The 23,021-nt window shown below is 44.3% G+C and overlaps 1 pseudogene; it reads left to right on the forward strand.

The window, feature by feature from the left end:
• Nucleotides 1–5,495: 5,495 nt before the first annotated feature.
• LOC116087535 lies at nucleotides 5,496–8,288 on the forward strand (annotated as a pseudogene).
• The last annotated feature ends 14,733 nt before the right edge of the window (nucleotides 8,289–23,021 follow it).

Raw genomic sequence — 23,021 nt, forward strand, 5'->3', positions numbered from 1 at the left:
GGTTTAAAAAATAATAATTTGCTAAAAATTCTAATATATATCTTTTTATTAAAAGTAGCATGCTGCTTAGGGGCGTCATTATATAGACTTTACCAGCTAGCACAGGAAACTGGACTTTATTTGTATTACTGTTTCTATTACAAAAGGTATTAAAGGTTCCCAAAGCCAAACTAAACATTTCAAGAACACTGACCACGTGTCGATAGAAGTCTGTCATTGGCTAACTGACTGATTGACTAATTAAGTCATTAAGTAAGTAAATGCATTGAGTAAGTATTTAATTAACTAGTGTTCCTTCTCACAAATGTGTCCTGTAGGTGAGGTCATATCCCAGCTAGGGTCATCCAGAAAGCACACAAGTGTGTCCTGTAGGTGAGCCAGAAGGCACGCACAGGAGATGAACAGCCAGAATGTACATCAGGGCCCACAGCCTGGCTCAGCCTGACAAGCCTGGTGCCCATCCCCATGGAAGAAGACAACTGAGTCTTCAAGCCATCTTCTGATGGCCACAGGACTGCCACAGCATGAGGGCCTACACACGTGAATAACAAACAGATAAATAAGCTGGGCAGTGGTGGCACACGCCTTTAATCCCAGCACTTGGGAGGCAGAGGCAGGTGGATTTCTGAGTTTGAGGCTAGCCTGGTCTAGAGTGAGTTCCAGGATAGCCAGGACTATACAGAGAAACTGTCTCAAAAAAACCAAACCAAACCAAAATAAAACAAAATAAAACAAAACAAACACCAAACAGATAAATAGATGGAATTAAAGAAGAGGACGCATAGCAAACACGAAGGCAGATGGAAGTTACCAAATGTTCAGAATTCTTGTTCCTGATTAAACCTCTTTTCTGCTGTGCCCTGGAAGCCCACTTCTCTAATATTCCCACAGTTGGCAGGAGCCTGAGCCCTCTCTAGACTGTGAGATCTCTAAAAGTAAAGAAAAAGTACCTATGTGCTTAGGACTCAGGGCGATGGAAGCAGAGGCCAGCTTGTCACGACAAACACTTTCATCTGAGACTTCCCTGTCCATGCCACCCTGGTGTGGCTCTCCCTGTCATTGGCCTTAGCTTTGTGCCACTTTAGGGACTCTTCTGTCATTTTGAAAGCTGTAAGAGCTGTAGTCTCATCTTCTGCTGGCCAGTCTGAGTTAAAACCACGGAACCAGAGAGCAGTTGCTCACAGCTGACTTGAGTAAACTAAGAAAGGACTGAGTTACTGCTCAGCAAGCTACCTTTCGGCCTGGGCCATCTTCCAGCTTAATCTTACCTTTGCTTTTGGCCAGCCCCCTTCCCCCATCTATTCCTCCTTTTGTTATTACTTGTGTTTTTACTCTTCCTTGTGGGCCAAGAGCTCATTAATTAGGAATTGGTCTCTCAGCCCCTGTGGATCTTATTTGGACTTTGCTCTCGTTGATTCACGATGGGGATGGAGGCCAGTGGTGCCGAGTTGCAGCCCATGAGACCCAGCCTTGGCGAGGGGAGCATGCCTAGTGATTGGCTCTGCAGAGAGTTCCTAATGCTTTTGTAAATCTTTTGAACCCTGTAAGTAGCCAAGCTCATAAGACAGCTTAAGCTCAGACCTGGAAGCCAGCCACTCTCAAGTACTAATTCAAATGTTCGCCATCTAGACTCAATACTGCCTCTTTCCCAGGGTCCCTACCAGGCATTTTCATACAAAGTTATCCCTTGGGTCTGATCTTATTTGAATAACTTTAATTTCTTCTCATAATTCTAGCATTTCAGGGTCTCTTTTAATGTGACCTCAACTGATTTCCCTTATTTTAATGCTTACTTAAAAAAAAAAAACTTTCTGTGTTTGTATGCATGTATGTGTATGAGTGTGCCTGTGTGTTTGTGTGCATGTATGTGTGTGAGTGTGCCTGTGTGTTTGTGTGCATGTATGTGTGTGAGAATGCCTGTGTGCCATGTGGAGGCCAGAGGACGATCTTGGTATTGCTCTCTGCCTTTTTTGAGACCCAGTCTCTCTTGTGTGAAGCTAGCAGACCTGTGAGCTACATCAGACCGAGGAAGGGGATTCTCCTGCCTCCACCTTTCCTCTCACTGTAAGACTGATAGCACTAGAGACATGTGTGCTTTTACTCAGGTTCTGGAGAATCAGTCTCAGTCCTTGTACCTCAAGCACTTTGCCTACTGGGCCATCTCACCTGCCAGGCTTTTCTGCTTTTCTGCTGGATCTAGGTGAGAAATATACTTTCTCTTGGGAATCATGTTTGGGCTCAAGTTCCTACCTGTCAATCTATTCATTATCCCTGCACACTTTTAGATGGAATCTCTTTGGCTTGGGTTGGCCCTGAACTTGTGATAACCCTTAGCCTTCTTAGGCTGGAGTTCCAGGCTGGTATTCCACCAAAGCCTGCTTGGAATCCAGACTATGGATTGTCCAGTCACTGCTTTCTATAGCCACAAGAAGGTGCCTTCTTTCTCCAGAGGGATGGGAAAAGACCCTGGATAGACGGCTCTGTGATCCAGAACCCTGTCTGGTTCTTGAAGACTTTTTGTTTGTTTAGTCATTGATCCATTCTCTATCTACCTGTCCGTTCATCTGCCACCAACCCATCTATCTATCTATCTATCTATCTATCTATCTATCTATCTATCTATCTATCTATCTACTTATCTATTCCCTTATCATATTGTGTGTGTGTACACTAAGCACACATATTGAGATTAGAGGACTACTTGTGGGAACAAGTCTTCCATCAGGTGGGCCCCAGGGATTGAACTCAGGTCCTCAGGCTTGGCAGCAGATGCCTTTGCCTGCTGAGTCATCTCTCTGGCTCCTGAGTGCTTTTCTTAGAGCAGAACTACATATTGCTTTGAGATGGGTTGTTGTTAGTGGTTCTACCTTTGTCTTCCATGCACCTTCAGTTTCTCCACTACTATGCTGTAAAAGTCAAAATGTTTATACCACACTCACATTATTTAAAACAGTGACTCCAGAGAGGGCCAGATCTTCAGAAGCATGAATGAAGCAACTGTGGCTTTTATAAAACCCTTTAGGATGAAGGGTGAAAGGGCCTTTAAGCAAATACTCAATAATGGAAAAATCAATGAAAATGTTCTTAGGGAAAGAACCTGTGCACCTGACTTTGTAGGCGTCACCTTTCTTTGCTCAAGCAGCTTGCCTTCCCTCTGAGAGTCACAAGGTGACATTAGGCTGCAGAGCAATGAATGGTTTTAACTTGTCAGTCACTATTTTACGTGCAGATTTCCCTACCCCATGTGACGTCTGTGGGTAAGGTATGGAACAGTTATTTCCTGATGAGCATTTTTTAGGGAGCAATCCTAAGAACAATGAGTTCCTATAGGGTTTCTGTTCACCAGGAAGATACTTTAGCACATCCCTACAACAGCCTGAGTTGCTATAGCCTGTCATCTTTGGCCAAGGTCAAAGAGAAGAGTTTTAGATCCACAGGTGAAAGCTTGACAAGTGGCCACTGGGTGTAGGAAACAGTCACGCGTGCTCTTGCATCTCATTATCGCTGACTGGTTCTGTTCTCATGTTTTGTTGTAGTTTGAGGCAGGCTCGCTGTATAGACCAGGCTGTCCTGGAACTTGCTTCAGATTCCTAAGTGCTGGGCTTGATTGCAAGTGTGGGTTACCACACCACACCATAGGTTTCTTACTGTGACCTCAGTTCTGGTTGATATCAAGCCAGCTTGACACTGAGTGACAAGGTTGCTCTTTCTAGGCTGTGTCAAACAGCAGCATTTCAAAATCATCAGGCTGGGGTTGGTTAAAGAGATCATGACACGTATTTACAGTAAAATACCTTTCAGTTAATGAAGAAAAAAAGACATTTTTACATATTTTCATGTCTCATTGCTTTTTATTTTTATGCTATTTATTCATTAAGTGTGTTGGTTAATTGTTTTATTGCTGTGAAAGACACCATGGCCAAGGCAACTTATAAAGAAGAATTTATTTGGGTTCTAGAGGGATTGGGGTCTATCATGGAAGCAGAGAGACCCTACTCAAATGGTTTTCTTCAACTCCTCAAAGTCTGCTCTCAGTGACACTTTCTCCAAAAAGCCCATGTTTCTGAAAACTCCCAAAGAGTTATATCAGTTGGGGACCAAGAATTCAATACCCAGACTATGGGGGACAGGTCTCATCCCAAACATCACATTAAGTTTTTAGGTTAACATGCAGCTTAATGGTTTTTCCACGGCATCGTCATACATATGTGCCATGACCTGCTGTCCTCCCCGGCCTCCTGGCAGCATCTCCTCCATATGTTGTATGAAGTTAGTACCCTGCAGCTTTCTTATCCACATTCTCCATTCTTTTTGTTTTCCCTCTTCCTTAAGAGCCCTTCCCCCTGTCTCATACTCCCTTTTCTAGTTTTGTAACAGACACACATATACATACATATGTGTATATGTATGTATACATATATGTGTGTGTATACATACACACATGCTATTTTAAATACAGCTGCAACATATAAGGACACTCGTTCTGTGTCTTTTTGTATTTGCCTATTTTGCTTAACACATGCATTTCAACTGTATCCACTCTGCTGCAAATGTCCTGATTTTTGTCTTTCTTTATGGCTGCACAAAATTCCATTGTGTATATGTATCACATTTTCGGTATCCATTCATCTGTTGATGCATGTCTAGGCTGGCTCCATTTTCTGGCTGTTGTAACTAATGCAGCAATGAACATTAATGCGCAAATCTCTGTGGGGTATCTCAGATGAAATAATTCAGTGTGACAATTGTGGCATTACAGTCCATGAAGGTTTTATGGAGTTGATGGAGAGAGTGGCTCTACTCTATTTGTAATTCTTTGGGTATATACCCAGGAGTGGGATAGCTGGGTTATGCGACAGTTCTGTCTTCAGTTTTTGGAGCAATCTCTGTTGATTACCATAGTGGCTGTACACATTTACTCTCCTACCAGCAGTGATTCAGTGTCCCCTCTCCACATCCTCAGAATGTTGATGATATTTTATCTTCTTGATCACAGCCATTGAGAGACTCTGCTGAGGTGAAGTCTCTGGGCAGTTTTAACTTCTGTCTCCCAGAAGGCTAAGCATGTCAAATCCTTCTCCACGTGTTTGCTGGCCACTCATCTCATCAGCCTTAATGTATTACATAGGATATTTTCCAAAACACATGGTTTAGTTCAAAGGAAAAAGAGGAGATACTGATCAGTGGGTATAATACATGATTATGTATTTACTTTAAGATATTATATATACCTGGGGCAGTTCCCCTCGCAGGGCAGCCTGTTCAGGCCTGCCACCGCTGGCTGGGAAGTGAGGGATGTGGGGGGAGGGATGTTATCCCACCTCCCCACCCCCCAACCGCCCACCACCTCCCCTGTTGCCCCTGCTCAGTTGGTGCCCTGCCCTGCCCAAACAGCTGCTCTCCCACTTGTCTCCTTGCCCTCTGCGACCCTCTGCTACCTTGCCTCTTGCAGCAGCCTTCCCTAGGTCTTCAAAGGACCACCTCACGGAGTCCTTATGGGTCACAGCTCCAAGAGGAGGCAGATGAAGCCTTTGGCCGCTTCTCTCCTGGGAGCTCTTAATTATGATAGCTCAGGTGACAGTGATTTTAAAGTTGGAGATGCTTCAGATTCTGAAGGGAGTGGTAATGGAAGTGAAGACCCTTCAAGGGACAGCAGAGAAGGCTCCTGTAGTGATCTGGAGGAAAACATTTTAGAACTGAATGAAGATATCCAAGTAAAAGAAGAACAGCTTTAAAAATTCTACAGAGAAAGTAATGTCATCAAAGAGCTAATTAAAATGAAAAAGAAGAAAGAAGAAGAAAATGGAGAAAGGCCTAGAAAGAGAAAGGAGAAAGAGAAGGAGAAAGAAAAGGAGAGAAGGACAAAGAAAAGGCAATAGTGTCTGATAATGCAGCTGCTTCTGCTGCTGCCACCACACCCACCACGAGCCCTCCTGCTGTTACCTCCCCTCTGTCCCTACCACCACCACCACCACCACACAGGAACAAGTCAGTGAGCTCAAGAAACAGAATCTTCATCAAAATCAGACCCTCTTCGACTTTGTATCCACGGAAGAACTGAATGATATGGACGATTATGACAGTGAGGATGATAATGACTGGAGCCCTACTGTAGGAAAGAGAAAGGGGAGATTGGCATCTCAGAAGGAGGGCAGTGATGGAGACAATGAGGATGATGAAGATGAGGGAAGTGGGAGAGAGGAAGATGAGAATGATGAGGGCAATGGTGAGGACCATAGCGCTCTGCTAACAAAGCAAGAAGAAGAAGAATGAAGTTCTGACGAGAAACAGTACAACTGCTGAGGAGCTGACCAATGACAAGCCTGACCCTATCTCAAAGCAAGAGTAATAAGGACTCGCTGATTCTTGAGAAGAGTCAAAACTGGAGTTCTCAGAAAATGGACCACATTCTGATTGGCTTTGTTTATCTTAGAGATGATAGTGAAGATGCAGATGAAATAATTCAGTGTGACAACTGTGGCATTAAAGTTCATGAAGGTTTTATGGAGTCGATGGAGAGAGTGACTCTACTATGAGTTCAGCTTCTGAAAACTCCACTGAGCCTTGGTTTTGTGATGCCTATGAATGTGGTGTATCTCCTAGCTGTGAACTATGTCCTAATCAGGATGGGATTTTCAAGGAGATGGATGCTGGAAGATGGATCCACATTATTTGTGCCCTATATGTTCCTGGAGTAGCCTTTGGAGATATTAGTAAATTACGACCGGTAACATTAACAGAAATGAACTATTCTAAATATGGTGCCAAGGAGTGTAGCTTTTGTAAAGATCCTTGCTTTGCTAGAACTGGAGTTTGCATTAGCTGTGATACAGGCATGAGGAGAGTCTATTTTCATGTTACCTGTGCCCGGAAGGAAGGCCTGCTTTCAGAGGCAGCAGCAGAAGAGGATATAGCAGATCCATTTTTTGCTTATTGTAAACAGCATACAGACAGGTTAGATAGAAAATGGAAAAGAAAAAACTACTTGGCTCTACAATCCTGTTGTAAAATGTCATTGCAAGAGAGAGAAAAACAGCTGTCCCCTGAAACACAGGCAAGGATCAGTGCCGACTACAGCAATATCATGCCAAGGCAGAGCTGGCTCTATCTACCAGACCACAAGCCTGAGTTCTGGCGGAAAAGCTACCCAGCCCACTTGAAGCACAAGTAGACCTCTGGCCATTCGTCAGCTTATGCGCAGAGCAGAACTGATGGGAATCAGTACAGATATCTTCCTAGTGGACAAATCAGATACTAGTTCTAGTATGGATGGAAGGCAGAGACGTAAGCAACCAGCTCTCACTGCTGATTTTGTGAATTACTATTTTGAGAGAAATATGAGCATCATTCAAACTCAGGAAAATACGGCTGAACAAAAGAATGTAAAGGATAAATTAGAGAATGAGCAAGAAAAGCTTCATGTAGACTATAATAAGCTCTGTGGATCATTAGAGGAACTGCAAAATCTGAATGGGAAACTTCAAAGTGAAGGGAAAGGAATATTGGCCTTACTTTGCTGAATTACAGGGCAGAAGTTGAAGGTACCAGCAATCTTACAAGCACCTAAGGAAAGGAAACCAAGTAAAAAAAGGAGGAGGCACATAAAAGACATTACTCCTCCTACAGTGCTTTGCAGTTGTGGAGTTCGTAAGAAGAACCATGATCAGTCAGCATCTTCATTCACTGTGTGACACCTGTAAACTGCGTTATCATCTCAGCTGCCTTGATCCTCCTCTAACAAGGATGCCGAGAGAGATGAAAAACAGTTATCGGCAATGCGCAGAGTGCCACCAGGCAGGGAGCAGCGACATGGAGCAGAGATGGCCATGGAAACCTTGCCAGACGGAACCAAACGATCAAGGAGACACATGAAGGAGCCAGTGAAGTTTGTCCCAGAAGATGTGCTATGAGAGCCCAAGAAGATTCCAATAAGAAACATGAGAACCAGAGGACAAGAGCGAAGCTTTGCTCCCGAGGAAGAAAAACATGCGGAAAGAGTTCCTAGGGAGAGAGCGCAGAGGCAGTCTGTGTTACAGAAGAAGCAAGGCTGCAGACTTAAGAACTAAATGTTCAGCTTGCAAAGGAAGTGGAGACGATGAGAGTCTCCTCAGATGTGATGAGTGTGGACTGTTTAGATCCTCCTTTGAAAAAAATCTCCTAAACGAGCAGGCTATGGATGGATATGTTAGGAATGTGATTCTTCCTCTTCTGAGGAAGATGAAAATGAAGCTGAAAAGAAAAATGCATCTCAGGAGCTCAGCATGGAGCAGAAGAATCCAAAGAAATAAAGAAGGGTTGTCTAGTGTGTTCTGAAGCAATTTACAACTTAGGCTGAGGCGGATAACATTTCTAATTTGTAAAATGTTATTTGTAAAATCTAATTTGCAAAACTGCTCTCACTAAAGTCCTTGAATAAAAAAAGATATTATATATAATATCTTATGTGTGGGAGTATGTATGTGTGAGTGAGAGAGGGGGCAGAGGGAGAGGGGTGCTACTGAGACTGTGTAGGTCAAAGAACAAATTCTTGGAAGTTGGTTTTCTCCATATACCTTGTTTTTGAGGCAGGATCTCTCCTGTTATTTCTGCTACCACCACTGTGTAACTACAGGGTGACTTTCTTGCCTTCCCTCTTCTAACACTGTAAGAGTGCTTGAGCTGGCATTATAGAAGTGAGCCATCTCATCTGGCTTAATTAATGTGGGTTTCTAGCTCAAGCTCAGGTTCAGGGTTGTGTGGCAAGGGCTCTCATGCTCTGAGTTGTCTTGCTGGCCCAGTAAGTGATCTCTAGTGTAAAAGCAAGTACCAGATAGTTTGAAACTTAGGCTTATTTTGCCTAGCATATGCTTTCCAACTGTGTGTGTGTGTGCGTGCGTGCATGTATGTGCTGTATGTTGGATATTTTAGGTAGGAAATATAAGAAATTGTTAGCTAATGTTGGATGCCATTCAAGGTCAGGGAAATAAATGGAGAGGACAGAGTGTGAGAGACAGCCTGTTATGGTGGATAGCACCTTTGCAGGGTGTTAACTTGGTTCAGCTGAACCATATTTCCCAGAATTCTTTATGCTGTGCCTTTCCAGTTAGAGTAGGCCTCCAAAGAGATTGCTGTATGAGCTTTGGGAGGTAGAAGCAAAGGCCTTCTGTTTTGGCTACCTGCTAGCTTCCAGTGCTGTCAGGAGGCAGCACTGAGTTTGCAGTGGGTCCTTTTCCTTGGATAGAACTTACAGTTTTTCTGACTGATGGACCAGTCCTGACTCTTCCGTCGGGAAGAGTCCACCAGCTTCTCCTGCAGTACACCAAGGGCACAGCCCTGAGCCTCCTGCAGCACAGGAAGGTCACTGCACTGAGTGCACACATCTTTGCTTTACCATCCTTGATTCTTAAGCAGATTTGAGGTTTCAGCTTGTCCTTGATGTCCCTGCTTTCTATTCATCTTCTTTCAGATTCCTACATCAGATGTTGAGATAATAGCATTACATAGAGTATTTTACCAGCCCCTGTATTAGATCACTATGTGCAACAAATCCCTTATTGTGTGTGCATAACTCTGATGGCTCTTGGAATGAACTCTAATACAGAATTATTAGATTTTTTTTAAAAAGCATATTCATGCATTATCTATTCAAAATTAAATAAGCATTTCAAGTACATATCTAAAAGTCAGACATAAGTATCATTTTCTCAGATCACACTGGGGGTTAAAGGGAGATGGCTGGAGATGGCAAAAGTGGGGTTCATCTCTCTGCTGCTCCTCAACCTGCAGCCACTTTTTGAGCTTCCTCTTGTTTACAGTGAGTTGTGCATGATGTACTTAGCTCTGGTTTTGTCATTGTCCAGGTTATTGCTCATAGAGACTGATGGGTAGGTAACATGAGATTTGTCTTTTTCCTGCCAAATTTAGGAAAGTTTAGGCCACCTCATTCTCACCTACCCTCTTTTGATCTTTCTCTTTAAAAAGATTTATGTTACGTTCATTCATGTGTAAGTGTGTGTATCTGGTGGGTATGGGTACTGCCATGCAAATGAAACCAAAAGAAGGGTTTCCCTGGAGCTGGATTTACAGGTCATTGGAAACAACCTGATGTGAAATGAATTCCAGTCAACATTCTTCACTGCTGAGCCATCTTTCCAGCCCCAAACACACCAGACTTTATGCAGGTGCCAGGATCCAATCTCTGGTAACACGCTTGTGTGTCGGCATCGTCCTGACTAAATCCTGGACCTGGGAGTTTGAGGTTTAGTTAAATTGTTTGTAGCCAGTCCTGTAAAGCTTTACCAGGGTGACATTTGTGGCATATGAACTGGAAGCCTCGGATTTCCAAACTCTCAGGCTCACTGTAGACACAGTCCAGTCTTCAGTGTCTCCAATGGGCTCACATGCCCCAGAGCTGTCCTTACAAATGTCTCCCAGACATCTCTTGTGCACCACAGCATCATTCACAGCTTTAAGATTCAAGGATACCCCTACTGCTGCCCTTCGCATTTCCTTTATATATTTTTAACAAGAAGTTTATTTAATTAAACAACAGAATGCTTGAGTTGAAAGGAAAATGATTAAGATTCATTGCCCCCACCCCCCGAGAGTACTACCAGCTCATTTAATTATTTTCAAAGTTACTATTTTCATTTGATGTCAGTGTAAACAGCCTTTTAGTTTTAAAAAACAAAAATGTAATATTCTTATACACATACACTAAGTATGTCCTGTACAGTGAAAAAACAGAGAAAGCTGTACTGTGGCCATTAGGATGCACAGAGATCAAGTCTGAGGCTTCTAATGGAGAAGGTATTCCTGGTCTATAATAAAATTCTGCAGTAAAGCAGCACCTGTATGCTGCTGGGACGTATCAGTGGTACCTTTACCTTCCATTTCAAGCCATGTCTGTGTGTTTGTCTCACAGATTGGCTGCCCATCAAACTATGATGTGAGCTGCCTCATGGACAAACCCTATCGCTCACAATGGGTTTTCATTAGTTTACCAAGGGATGTGTGCTCCTCAACTCTAAAGCCACTGCAGAACCATCCTACCCTGCAGCCTTCAAATTAATGTGATTCTTGTTCTTAGTCTTGTGTTGGTCATGGTGCCCTCCAGAGCTGCCTCTTCACAAAAGATGCACCAAGTTACCACTGCAGGAGCATACAAGCCAGGCCTTCATGGTCTTACCCTTCCTTCCTTCCTCCCTCCCTCCCTCCCTTCCTCCCTTCCTCCCTCCCTCCCTCCCTTCCTCCCTTCCTCCTTCCCTCCCTCCCTTCCTCCCTTCCTCCCTCCCTCCCTTCTCTCCTCTCTCCTTTCTTTCTTTCTTTCTTTCTTTCTTCCTTCCTTCCTTCCTTCCTTCCTTTCTTTCTTTCTTTCTCTTTCTCTCTCTCTCTTTCTTTTCTTTTCTTTTTCTTTTTCTTTTGTGAGACAGAGTCTCTCTGTGGAGTCTTGGCTGTTCCTAGAACTCTCTATGTAGACTAGGCTGCCTCAAACTCACCGAGCTCCTGCTCTTGCCTCTGCCTCCCCAGTGCTGGGATTGAAGGTGTGCACCACTACACCCAGCTCCTGTTATTTCCTGAACAATTTTATTCTTTTCATTTCTCTGTTAATCTAGTTCTGGAACTTCTTTTGGGAGTAGAACTTTCTGGCTAGAGCCTTGTTTGTCTGGCTTTTCCAGAGAGCAAATGCTCACAGGATTTGTATTCAGGATGGCTAACTTCCTCTCCCTTATTGCATAAGAACTGTGGTTGCTGCCTTAGCAGCCCTGACCGCCAGCTCTTTCCATCTCCCTGAAGGATGGCTGCTGCCTCTGTGCCCCCACCCCAGAACACTGATGAGTGTGGTACTCACCCTGTATACTTCCCTTCTCCCAAGGACCACATCCTTGTCTGATGCCTAAAATGAGTCACTTCATACATTTTGTTTATATTTATTGTTTTAAGATTATGGAGTAATGAGCGGTGGCTGAAGTGAAAGTCTGTCTCTTGTACTCATGTTCCTAAATAAAATTGATATCGTTAACTCCTCTGGTTTAGACGTCCTTGGCTTCTTATCCAAGCTCATTCAGACTCTCTTTTCCCTATTTACTGCCATAGCATAATCAAATCTCTATTCTGATGACAGTAGACAGATTTTCGTTGTTATGGATATACAAATCTGACTCACTGATAATCGGAACTGTGCTCTCTGAGAGACATAGCTGTCTCTGCCCACTGGTTTTCCTGGAGTGAATATCCGTTCTTTTACTTTGTCTTCTTCCTGTCTTTGACCACCTCTGTTTCCCTTCCTCCACCTCACAAACCTCGTAAGTATGGCTGTCCCTCTGGCTGTGTGACCATCTGTGACTTTCTGCTTCAGTCTGACGGTTGCTCAGTTGGTGTATGGGTTCCTAGCTGATGTTTTCATATGATACTGCTGCCCTTCACATCTCCTTCTATTATTTTAAATATTTTTAAACAAGAAGTTTATTTAATTAAACAACAGAATGACTGAGTTGGAAGGAAAACGATTAAGAATCATTCCCCCCGCCCCCGAGAGTACTACCAGCTCATTTGATTATTTTCAAAGTTACTATCTTCATTTGATGTCAGTGTAAACAGAATATTGACCTTTTAGTTTTAAAAACAAAAATGTAATATTCTTATGCACACACACTAAGTACGTCCTGAACAGTGAGCTTCTGACCCTGAGTATCCTGGGGATTTCTTCCCTTCTCTGCTGAAGCCTCTCTTCCTGGGGCCACACTTTGCTCTTTTGGCTTATTTCCTTCTATACGTGCAATGTCATGTGTGTAAAGGCCAGAGGACAACTTGTGGGAGTCAGTTCTGTCCTTCCACCGTGTGGTCCTGGCAGTTGAACCTTGGGTTTGTGTTCCATGGTTTACCCGCTGAGCCATCTTGAGACAGACTTACATCTTCACTTTTGTGGCATGTACACTCTAATACCTTTCTGAGAAAGAGTACATGGTGTATCTAAAAAATATCTTTATTTTACTCTCTCTTTTTTTTTTTTTTTATAAAACATTCATTGCCTGCATGTCTGTCAGTGTACTACCTACAAGCAGGGCTGGTGCCAGTGAAGGCCAGAAGAGGGCATTAGATCCCTGGAACTGGGGTTACAGATGGTTGCTGGGAATGGAACCTGGGACATGCTCTTGCTTTCGGAGCCATCTTAACAAGCCCCTACTCCACTCCCTTGATTGATAGTTAACTACGTATAAAATTCTAGGTGTAAAAGTTTATACTCAGGGGACTGGAGAGATGGTTCAGCAGTTAAGAGCACTGATTGCTCTTCTGAAGGTCCTGAGTTCAAATCCCAGCAACCACATGGTGACTTACAACCATCCATAATGAGATCTGAGCCTTCTTCTGGTGTGTCTGAAGACAGCTACAGTGTACTTACATATAATAATAAATAAATCTTTTTTAAAAAAGTTTATACTCAGAATTTTGAATAAGTTGCTTGATTGCCTTCTAGCATTCAAAAGCCACTGAAAGCTGGGTGGTGGCTCCCACCTTAACCCCAGCACTGGGGAAGAAGAGGCAGGTGGATATCTGTGAATTTGAAGTCATCCTCATGTCAAGAACAGAGCTAGTTCTAGGACAGCCAGACTACACAAAGAAACCCTGAAACCCTGTCTTGAAAAAATCAAATATATATATAAAATATATATTTAAATCTGTGCACAGGTGTGTTGCATGTCAGAGTGTATGCCGCATGTGTGCGGTTGAAGCCAGGGGAGGGTGTCCTGGAGTTGGACTTACAGGCCATTGAGTGTCTCCCATATGGGTGCTGGGAATTGAACTCAGGTCCTCTGAAAGAACAGAAGTGCTCTTAACCATGGAGACATTTCTCCAACCTCATAAAAAATATATAAAGTATATATATATTATATATGAAACATATATTATATATATTATACTGAAAATGTTTCATTTGTATACATGATCCTGTAAATATTGCCTATATTTCATCTATAGAAGTTAAAAGCTCTTCTCATTCAGTTGAGAAATGCAGTCTTATGTCTTCAAGAGGGTTTTTATTCTTTGTGGCTGAGTTCAGCCTTCAAACCCAAGGCTCAGGTCCTTCAAGGCTTCTTGTATTATTTCACAAACAACTCTCTTTCATTTCCTTTTCTGCTTTTACCTATTTCTGGGATTCTTGTAGATTGTTTTTCTGGATCAAGCTTCTGTCACGTGACTTCTCTAGAAAACAAATCTCATGTTTCATTAAGTGAACATGTGAGGTAACACAACCAGGACAGGATGGTGAGCACTTACTGCCCGATGGCTTCTGAGACAATCAAGCAGCCCTGCTTTTAGCACCGTCTTACACCTCTCTTCCTCATTGGACGTTGACTCTGCTACCTGAGTATTTTGGGAATTTTGCCAAGCACATGGATCACTTCCCATCCACACAGCACACAGTGCGGCGCCTGCGCACCTCCTCCTTGTCATTTACTCACTGGCTCTTGCTTTCTTTTTTAATTGTTTGGGTTTTAGGATCTTTCACTTACTTTGAACTTTCTAATTTATGCTAATTTTTCTTTTTCTTAATTTGGGGATTTTTATCTATATTAAAAAGAAATGGAGTGTCTTTATGTAGACATCTTAAAATAAAAAAAAATTAAAAAGATTTATCTTTCTGTGCACAGGTGTGTTGCATGTCCGAGTGTATGCCGCATGTGTGCAGTTGAGGCCAGGGGAGGGCCTCCTGGAGTTGGAGTTACAGGCCATTGGGTGTCTCCCACATGGGTGCTGGGAATTGAACTCAGGTCCTTTGAAAGAACAGAAGTGCTCTTAACCATGGAGGCCTTTCACCAACCTCATAATAAGAAAAACAGTTTTTTTTTTTTTTATGTATAAATTTCTGTCTCAGTCCCCTTCTTTCTCCTTTCATTTCCTTGGATCAAGTTATTCCTTCCTCTCTCCACTGTCCATGAAGGTTAGTTCTCACAGCTACTGCCAGGCTGTTCATACCACGTAAGCATGTGGTATAGAACAATGAGAACAAAAATCCCCAAAAGCTCCATGATTTTACCGTGTATACTTGGCCAGCCGAGTGGTCTTGAATACAAGGCAATCCCCTTGCTTGAGCCTCTAGAGAGCTGGGATTACAGGCCTAGGCCACTGTTTATGGTTAATGTGTTAGAACCCAGATTAAGAACAACCACTGCCATCAACTTGAAGAATAATAAAAGCCTGATGAACCTGACCAGCCTAAGAAATGAGACTCGGCCCCGTCCGAGGCCAGAGGGCACAGAGCTCTTCATGAGCTATGCTAGCCACGTATGCTAGCTCATCTGGGGGATTTTAGCTCAGCCACTCTTCCTGCCTGGGAGGAGGATGAGTCAGCTGCCAAGCCTTCCGGCTGGGAGCTAATAATTAACTGTCCCCACTTCTGCCCCCCCCAGGACTCAGCTAGCTACCTCTCACCTCTGACAGGGACAGTATGGAGCACCACCAACCTTGGAGATGGCAAGGCTATACGTTTTTTAAATTATGGTGTGATACTCTTATCTCTGGTTGGTCTTTTCTCCATTAATTTACACCTCTTATCTTTTGCCATCTAGTGTCTCCTTGCAATGAGCTGTCTCCTGGCCTGTGTGCCTGCCTGAGCTCTGTGCAGGCGCCCTGTCCCTAGGCTGACCCCTCAGAAGGTCTCATTTGTCTCCCTGTGGCCCTCCTCATGCCTGACCCTGTCCAGGCTCTCTTTGATCTGTCCCTTGCGCCCCTCTGCCTTCACCTAGACTTTTTTCCCCCCTTTCAGGCTGGGTCCCAGGCCATTCCAGGAATTCTCCTGACTCTAGGGGACTGTTTCTTGGAGTCAGACCCCTTTGTCCTTCCAAAAGGACAGGAAGGCAAGAAGTGGAAGTGAGCACTTATGTTGTTAGAGGACTAGGCCTTGAGCACACAGAATGCATCTTCTGTACTTCCAATCAAAAGAAACAGGGAGCTGAGGTGGAGAAGCAGGAAGTGAGGGGCCTTGTTGGCAGATGCAAGCACTTAGGGGTGAGGTGCCTACTGTGCGCAATGCGTCTATGGGATGGATCTGGGTTATGAAACTGGCTGTCTGTATTAAAGACTGAGCAGGCCCTCCTGAGCCCAGGACACCATAGAGTGAGGACACAGGGGAAGGAATTTGAGACTGTCTGTGCCAGGTACAAGCCATAACATCTGGAGCCCCCAACTTGTGAAGGAGATGGAGGCCTGAGGCCTGGTTGTGGTCAGAACAAATGACCACTTTTCCTGTCGTTGGTTCCAAGCTGGCCTCATACTCTCCTGCCACACTTGGTTTCCAGATCGCTTCTGAGTACAAGCTGCAAGACTGCTGGGACCTCTGTGCCTTGGTGTCTCTTCAGGCTGGAGTTTCTCGAAATGCCAGCACTGCTCTGCCTCTGGGCGCTCTGCCACCTACAGCAATAGAAAGAGTGTGTGTGTCCTCAATGTGGCCCTCTGTGTTTGCTGAGGCCTGTGGGGGCGGTGGGAGGGAGGGAGGAAGGAGTAGAAACACCTGCTGGAGGGAGGAGCTTGGAGCTCACACAGAGTCATCCAGGTGGCCTGGAGAGACCCTTCCAGGGGTGACGAAAGCCAGGCACTGCTGCAGCCTTGTGATACCCAGGGCTAATTTCTAAGGGGAAACTTAAGACTGAAAAGCAAAACCCAAACCTGCCCACCTGCCATCTGTGTGTGCCCTGGAGGAGGCCAGGGTGCCCGGGGAACATGGCGAGGCGCACGCTTAGGGAAAGACCTCGAGTCTGGCTCTCTGTGAGCTGGAGGTCATAGGAAGGGCTTGAGAAGGGAAAACAGTCTAAGTGAATTAACACTCGAGCGCGCACTCGCTCGCTCGCTCGCTCACACACACACACACACACACACACACACACACACACACACACACTACAGTTCCCACCAGCAATAAATAAATAAATGGAAGGAATATAGAAGGAAGGAAAAAAAGAGGAGGACAGGAAACAAGGGAGAAGAGGACAGATGAAGGTCCCTATGTTGCTAGAGGATGGACTGAGGGGATCCGGGTATGACAGATCTCATCATGACCACACAGGCTGGGGGCGGGCTAGATGGAGGCAAAGGAGCTGCCAGGAAGGCGTCAGTCTCCAGTCTATCCTGAAGAAAAGCTGAGAGGCTTTTCTTGTGGGTTGGAGATGACTCATGAGAGAATAGCACCCAGGGCTCGGGCCTGGACCACTGGACCATGAGCTGTTCACAAAGAAGGCAAAGGCCTCCTCCACTTGCCTGTGTGACCTCCCTGACCTGGCCTGTATTCCCTTGGATGAGAGAATGGAAAGAAGGCCACCTTTGGCGTCTGTCACTAGGTCTTTTACATCGTCCATCAGCATTATGGACATCATGGAAAAAAAAAAAAAAAAAAAGGCCTGGCCAGACCTTGGGCTTCTGAGGGCCCAGAGGCCCCTGCGTCTGAGGTACTGGGCCAAGGAAATCTTGGAGTCGGCATGGGCACGGAGAGCATTGGCGAGTCTGGGGACCCTCTGCTTCATGTTGGCTTTCTCTAGCTTCACGTAATGCTGAAAACGGGCTGGAGAGATAGCTCGGCAGTTTAGAGCCCTGGCTGCTCTTCCAGAGGTTGTGAGTTCAGTTCCACAGGGCAGGTCACAAGCTCCTGTAACTTTAGCTGGGATTAAAAGAGTGTGCCCGTAGGATCCAATGTCCTCTTGTATACACTCAACCACAACATCCAGATACATAAAAATACACACAAACAATCTTAAAAGCTGTAGACATCCCTGCCTGCAGTAACATGCTACTGAGCTGCTGCTGTACAATGTAAGGACAGGGGCCACTTGAATGTACCCCATTGTTATTCCAGGGGAAAGTGTTCCTTAGCCAGCGTCACACTTCCAACTGTGGTAGCCATCTGAAATCTCTGCTTCAGGACAAGGCTGGTAAAAGGAAGGCACATCAGAAACTTGACCAATGAAAGAGTTTCCCAAGTTATCTTTTTGAAGTGAAGGGGGCTCTTAGCAATTTGTTGAATATTTACCATAAGCTGGGCCTTGTGGCACACATCCATAATCCCAGAACTAGGAAGGTAAGATAGGGGGATTGGTGTGAATTTGAAAGTAGCCTAGGCTGTACCTGAGTTCAAGGCCAGACTGGGGTATTGAGTAAAATGCTGCCTCTTTCACATATAAAATCTATTAATGTTATTGTTACTTTTGCTGTCAATATCAGCAGCACAGAGAAGATACTATAAGCTGGAACTTTGAAAACGAATTTGTTGGTTTTTATGTAGCCCTGGCTGTCCCGGCACTCACTCTGTAGACCAGGCTGGCTCCAACTCACAGAGATCTCCCTGCCTCTTCCTCCCAAGTGATGGTATTAAAAGACTGTGCCACTGTGTTTGGATGTTGGAAGCAATTTTTAAAAATCACAACCTAGTGTTAATGAAAAGAGAATATGGAATATGTGTGTGTGTGTGTGTAGATAAATAAATTATAAATATAAAAGTCTTTCAACCCACAATAACCAGTGTCAAGGTAAAAGAGAACACGGATGAACATGGACAGCACTTGAGATGTGGAGCTGGATGCCCCTGCAGTGTAGTTACCATGATGATGATGACAACAATGAAGATGACGACACAACAACAACGTCAGCACCTGTACCAGGATTGTTCTGAACACCTGCACACAGCAGAGAAACCTCTACTCTCCCAGTTTCTGAGCGGGCACTTGTGTGCCTGCCACCAAGTGCAAACAGATGCTACAGGGTACATACTAAAAATATATATATATATATATATATATATATATATATATATGTATGAGATTCAATTGGCAAAACTACACTCAGAGTACATTCTCATCAGCTGATGCAGAAGCCAATGAAATGAAATGAACCCATATTTTAGCTTAGTGCTTTTGCTTTTCTCTTTAAGACAGGGGCTCCTGGATGGATCTGAAGATAACTATGAACTTCTCATCCTCCTCACTCCCAGGTGTTGTGATTATAGGTATGTGTAATCATACTCAGCTGGCTTGTCTCATGTTTTATTTATAAAAAAATTTAAATTATGTGTATGTGTGTGCCAGGGGCCAGAGGGTATGTACTTGAGTGCAGGGATGTGTGGGGGCAAGAAGAGGGCCCCTGGAGTCTGAGTTGCTGGCAATTGTGATCTGTCTGATGTGGGTGTTGAAAATCAAACTATGTCCTCTTAAAAAACAGTATGTGCTCTAAATCATGAGGCCCTCTCTCCAGCCCCATTTCTCATCCCTTAATCGGGCATAGAACCCTTTAAATCGGTGAACCCCTCACAGGGTTCCCAGGTGGGTGGGGAGAATGGAAAAATCTATTAAACTTTTCAGGGTATAAGAGACAGAATTGATTAGACATGGGGAATCTTTCAATATTGAAGGGCTTTACACACACCAAGCAAGCAACGTGTCACTGAGCTCCACCTAGAATCTTTGTTTTGGGACAAGATTTTGCTGTATTACAGGCCTCAAACTCATGGGCTTAAATGATTCAAGACAGAACATTTCAAAGTATGTTAATCAAACACACACACACACACACACACACACACACACACACACACACAGAGCCATGTAGTGTTCCTTCAGGAAAATTTACTTTCAAACTAAAAATTAGCCTAGTGGTGAATACTTTGTACTCCCAGTACTTGGGAGACTGAGGCAGGAAAATTGCTAATATCTAATATCAGGTTAGCCTGGGCTTCACAGTAAACTCCAGGTCATCCTGAGCTATATAAAAAGATTCTCAAGAATAAACCAACAGGGCTGGTGAGATGTCTCAGCGGGTAAGAGCACTGACTGCTCTTCCGAAAGTCCTGAGTTCGGATCCCAGCAACCACATGGTGGCTCACAACCACCCATAATGAGATCTGATGCCCTCTTCTGGTGTGTCTGAAGACAGCCACAGTGAACTATGCCAGAGCGAGCAGGGTGTAGTGTACTATAGCTGTACTATGTATATGTATTCACAGATACATATATAGTAAAATAATTTTTTTTAGAGGAAAAAGAAAAAGGTGGCTGGGATATAGATTGGTTAATAACATGGTGGCACACACAAGGATGTGAATTTGAATCCTCAGCTCAGACAGTGCCACATGCCTGACTTCCTTGGAACATAGAGGCAGGAGGACAAGAAATTTAAGGTGGTTCTCAGATACATAGTGTGTTTGAGGCTACACGAGACTTCATAAAAAAGAAAAGAAGGAAAGGATGAAAGAAGGAAGGAAGGGAGGAAGGAAGGAAAGAAGAAAGGAAGGAAGGCTAAGATAGATTGCTTGAGAAGTCTAACTGAGCTAAGGTGATAAAAATGGAATATTTAAAATCTAGAGCCCTGTCCACACCACCTGGGCTCTCCGGGCCTCTGAATTCTCAGCACACATTCTGGGGGCCAAGTGGTCTCTCTAAAGTTCTTGACCAGTATCTCATTTCTTCATTCTTTCAGTATCTCCCTTGTGGCTTCCAGGCCCTGTCAACTAAACTATAAGCTCGTTCTTCGGTAAGAGTGGGTTTCCTTCTCCCAGTGTCCCAGCCCCTATCACAGACTTTGCTTTCTAACTGGACAGCTGTCTGCTGGAGGAGATGGTGTTGGCATGGGTGAGAATTCAGAGCTTGCTGAGTTGCTGGGCCACCTGGGTTACTATCTACTGGCATGCCTCATCCCAGAGCACCAGGTTGGCTCTGCCTTCTGCCTTATCCTTCATTACTGCAGATGCCAGACTGGCTGCCCTCCTCCCTAAAGGGATGCTGTGCTTGGTTTGGCAAGCATGCAGCGGGGGCCTTGCCTGAAGGCCACAGCTCCATGAAGCACACGCAGATAATCCTGAAGCAGCATTTTCCCAAGGTCTAGCTGTACTAATTGTTCCACCCCTAGACCCTGCAAACCTTGGACTAGAAACTAAAGTCAAGGGAGGGGGTGAGGGGGAAGGAAGAGAGTTAGTAGGCTAAACAAGGTCACCCATCTGCTACTGCTTTCCACACTCTCTTATCTGTGAGGCCACAGGCCTGAAGGTCCTCTCTTTTCTTAAAAACACTTGAATCACTGAGAGCGATTAAGTAACTCAATTCTGGCCTCTGTCTCAGACATAACAGAGCTTGACTTGATATTAAGAATGCCCTGGTGGCACGAGCTTCTTCCATCCCAGTGTTCCTAGAGTATGGCAGGAGCTCTCTTGCTGATAGAGAGGTAGCTAGAGCAAGCTACCACCAAGGTTGTCATTCTTGTCTGTGCTTGTCTGCCAGAATCTGTTTCCTGGACAGGCGAGCAATAGACTGGCCAGTGCCTATTCTTTGGTAGGGCTATGAAAATGTCTTGTCACTCCATGCCTCTGCAGGAGACAAACTGGTCAGGGCTCCCAAAGCCAGGAAGCTAGATGGCTTCAGAGCCCATACCAGCTCAGTGGTACTCCTCTGTGCCACCATATGAGCCATGAAAAGATGGCTGGAAATGGATGGTAGTCCTACCTTCATGGAGGTGCTCCTCTGGTACAAAGGGAGGGCTTGGTTCCTCTGGATCAAGCAGAAGCAAACCAGAGCCTCAGTTTGGGCGACAGTGAAGTAGGAGTTGAAACCACCGTGTCATCTGCTAAAGGGATGATGTGCTGGGTTGGGTTCCAGCACTTGCTTGGCATACAGCTAGTGCTCTAATTGTGACTGTCAATCATTCCCCAAACAAACCCACTGTATAAATATTCATACAACCACCAAAGCCACAACCAGGAAACCAAAGCAAAACAGAAAAGCCAGGGCAAGGCTGACCTGTAAATTCTTCAGGGTGTTTTAGAAACACAAATGGAAGCTTGACAGATGCTATTGTTTTCTGACTAGTGATCTACCTGGAGATCATTGCAAGTCAGTGCCTTTATACCTGCCTCATTTAAAAAAAAAAATTGGTATGAATCTGGATGTAGGATTACACACATGTAATCACAGAATTGAGGGGTGGAGACAGGAGGATCACAGAAAAGGTAGGGCATACTGGAAAGATGGATCAGCAGCAATTAAGAGCAACATTTGCTCTTCCAGAGGACCTGGGTTTGAATCCTAGCACCCACATGGTTATATTGTGAGTTTGAGGCCAGCCTGGGCTATATGATAGGCTGTCTCAATCAATCAGTCAGTCAGTCAATCAACCAATCAATCAATCAATCCTGTATATATATATGTCTATATTAGGGCTCTCTAGAGTCAAAGAACTTATGGAATGTCTCTGTATATTAAGGGAATTTATTGGAATGACTTACAGCCTGCAGTCCAACTAACCCCACAATGTGCAGCTTTGAGCGGGAAGTCCAAGAGTCTAGTAGTCCACGAGGCTGGGTGTTTCAGCTGGTCTTCTGTAGAAGCTGGAATCCTGAAGAGGTAGGTTCCAGCTGATGTGCTGGCAAGTCAGTACAAGCAGGTGAAGAAGAACAAACCCTTCCTTTTTCCATTGTCCTTATGTAGTATGTATGGCCTAGATTAAAGGTGTGTACCACCATGCCTGAATTTGGCCTGTCCCATGCTGGCCTTGAGTTCAGAGATTTGCTTGCCTCTGTCTCCTGGGATTAAAGGCATGCTACTTGTCTGGGCCATTATGCCTTAAGATCCAGATCACAGGTGAGCCCTCCATTTCTGGACTGTAGTTCATTCCAGATATAGTCAAGTTGACAATCGGGAGTAGCCATTACAGAGTCTATCATCTGGGCATACCAGGCCTGTACAATTGACGTGTATGTAATCGTTTGCTACATTAGTATTGTGTCCATGAACATCCTGCATGTACTTTTTAGGGCACTAGTATCATGTATCTTAAGCAGGCCACCTAATACTTTAAGCAACCATATGGGCAATAAAACACAGGAGACACATTTTAAATTTTGCTGAAAAGGAGAGTTTGTAAAGCCAGTGGGCTGATTCCATGTGAGATCATCTTTCATATAGTCTCATATACACAAATACTTATCACATAAATACCAAGTGCCAGATATTGTTAATCACTGAACAAAGACAACTAAGATGCCTGCTTTGTGATACGCCACTAGGGGA

The sequence above is a fragment of the Mastomys coucha genome, unplaced genomic scaffold (assembly GCF_008632895.1).
Source record: "Mastomys coucha isolate ucsf_1 unplaced genomic scaffold, UCSF_Mcou_1 pScaffold13, whole genome shotgun sequence".
Classification (NCBI taxonomy): domain Eukaryota; kingdom Metazoa; phylum Chordata; class Mammalia; order Rodentia; family Muridae; genus Mastomys; species Mastomys coucha.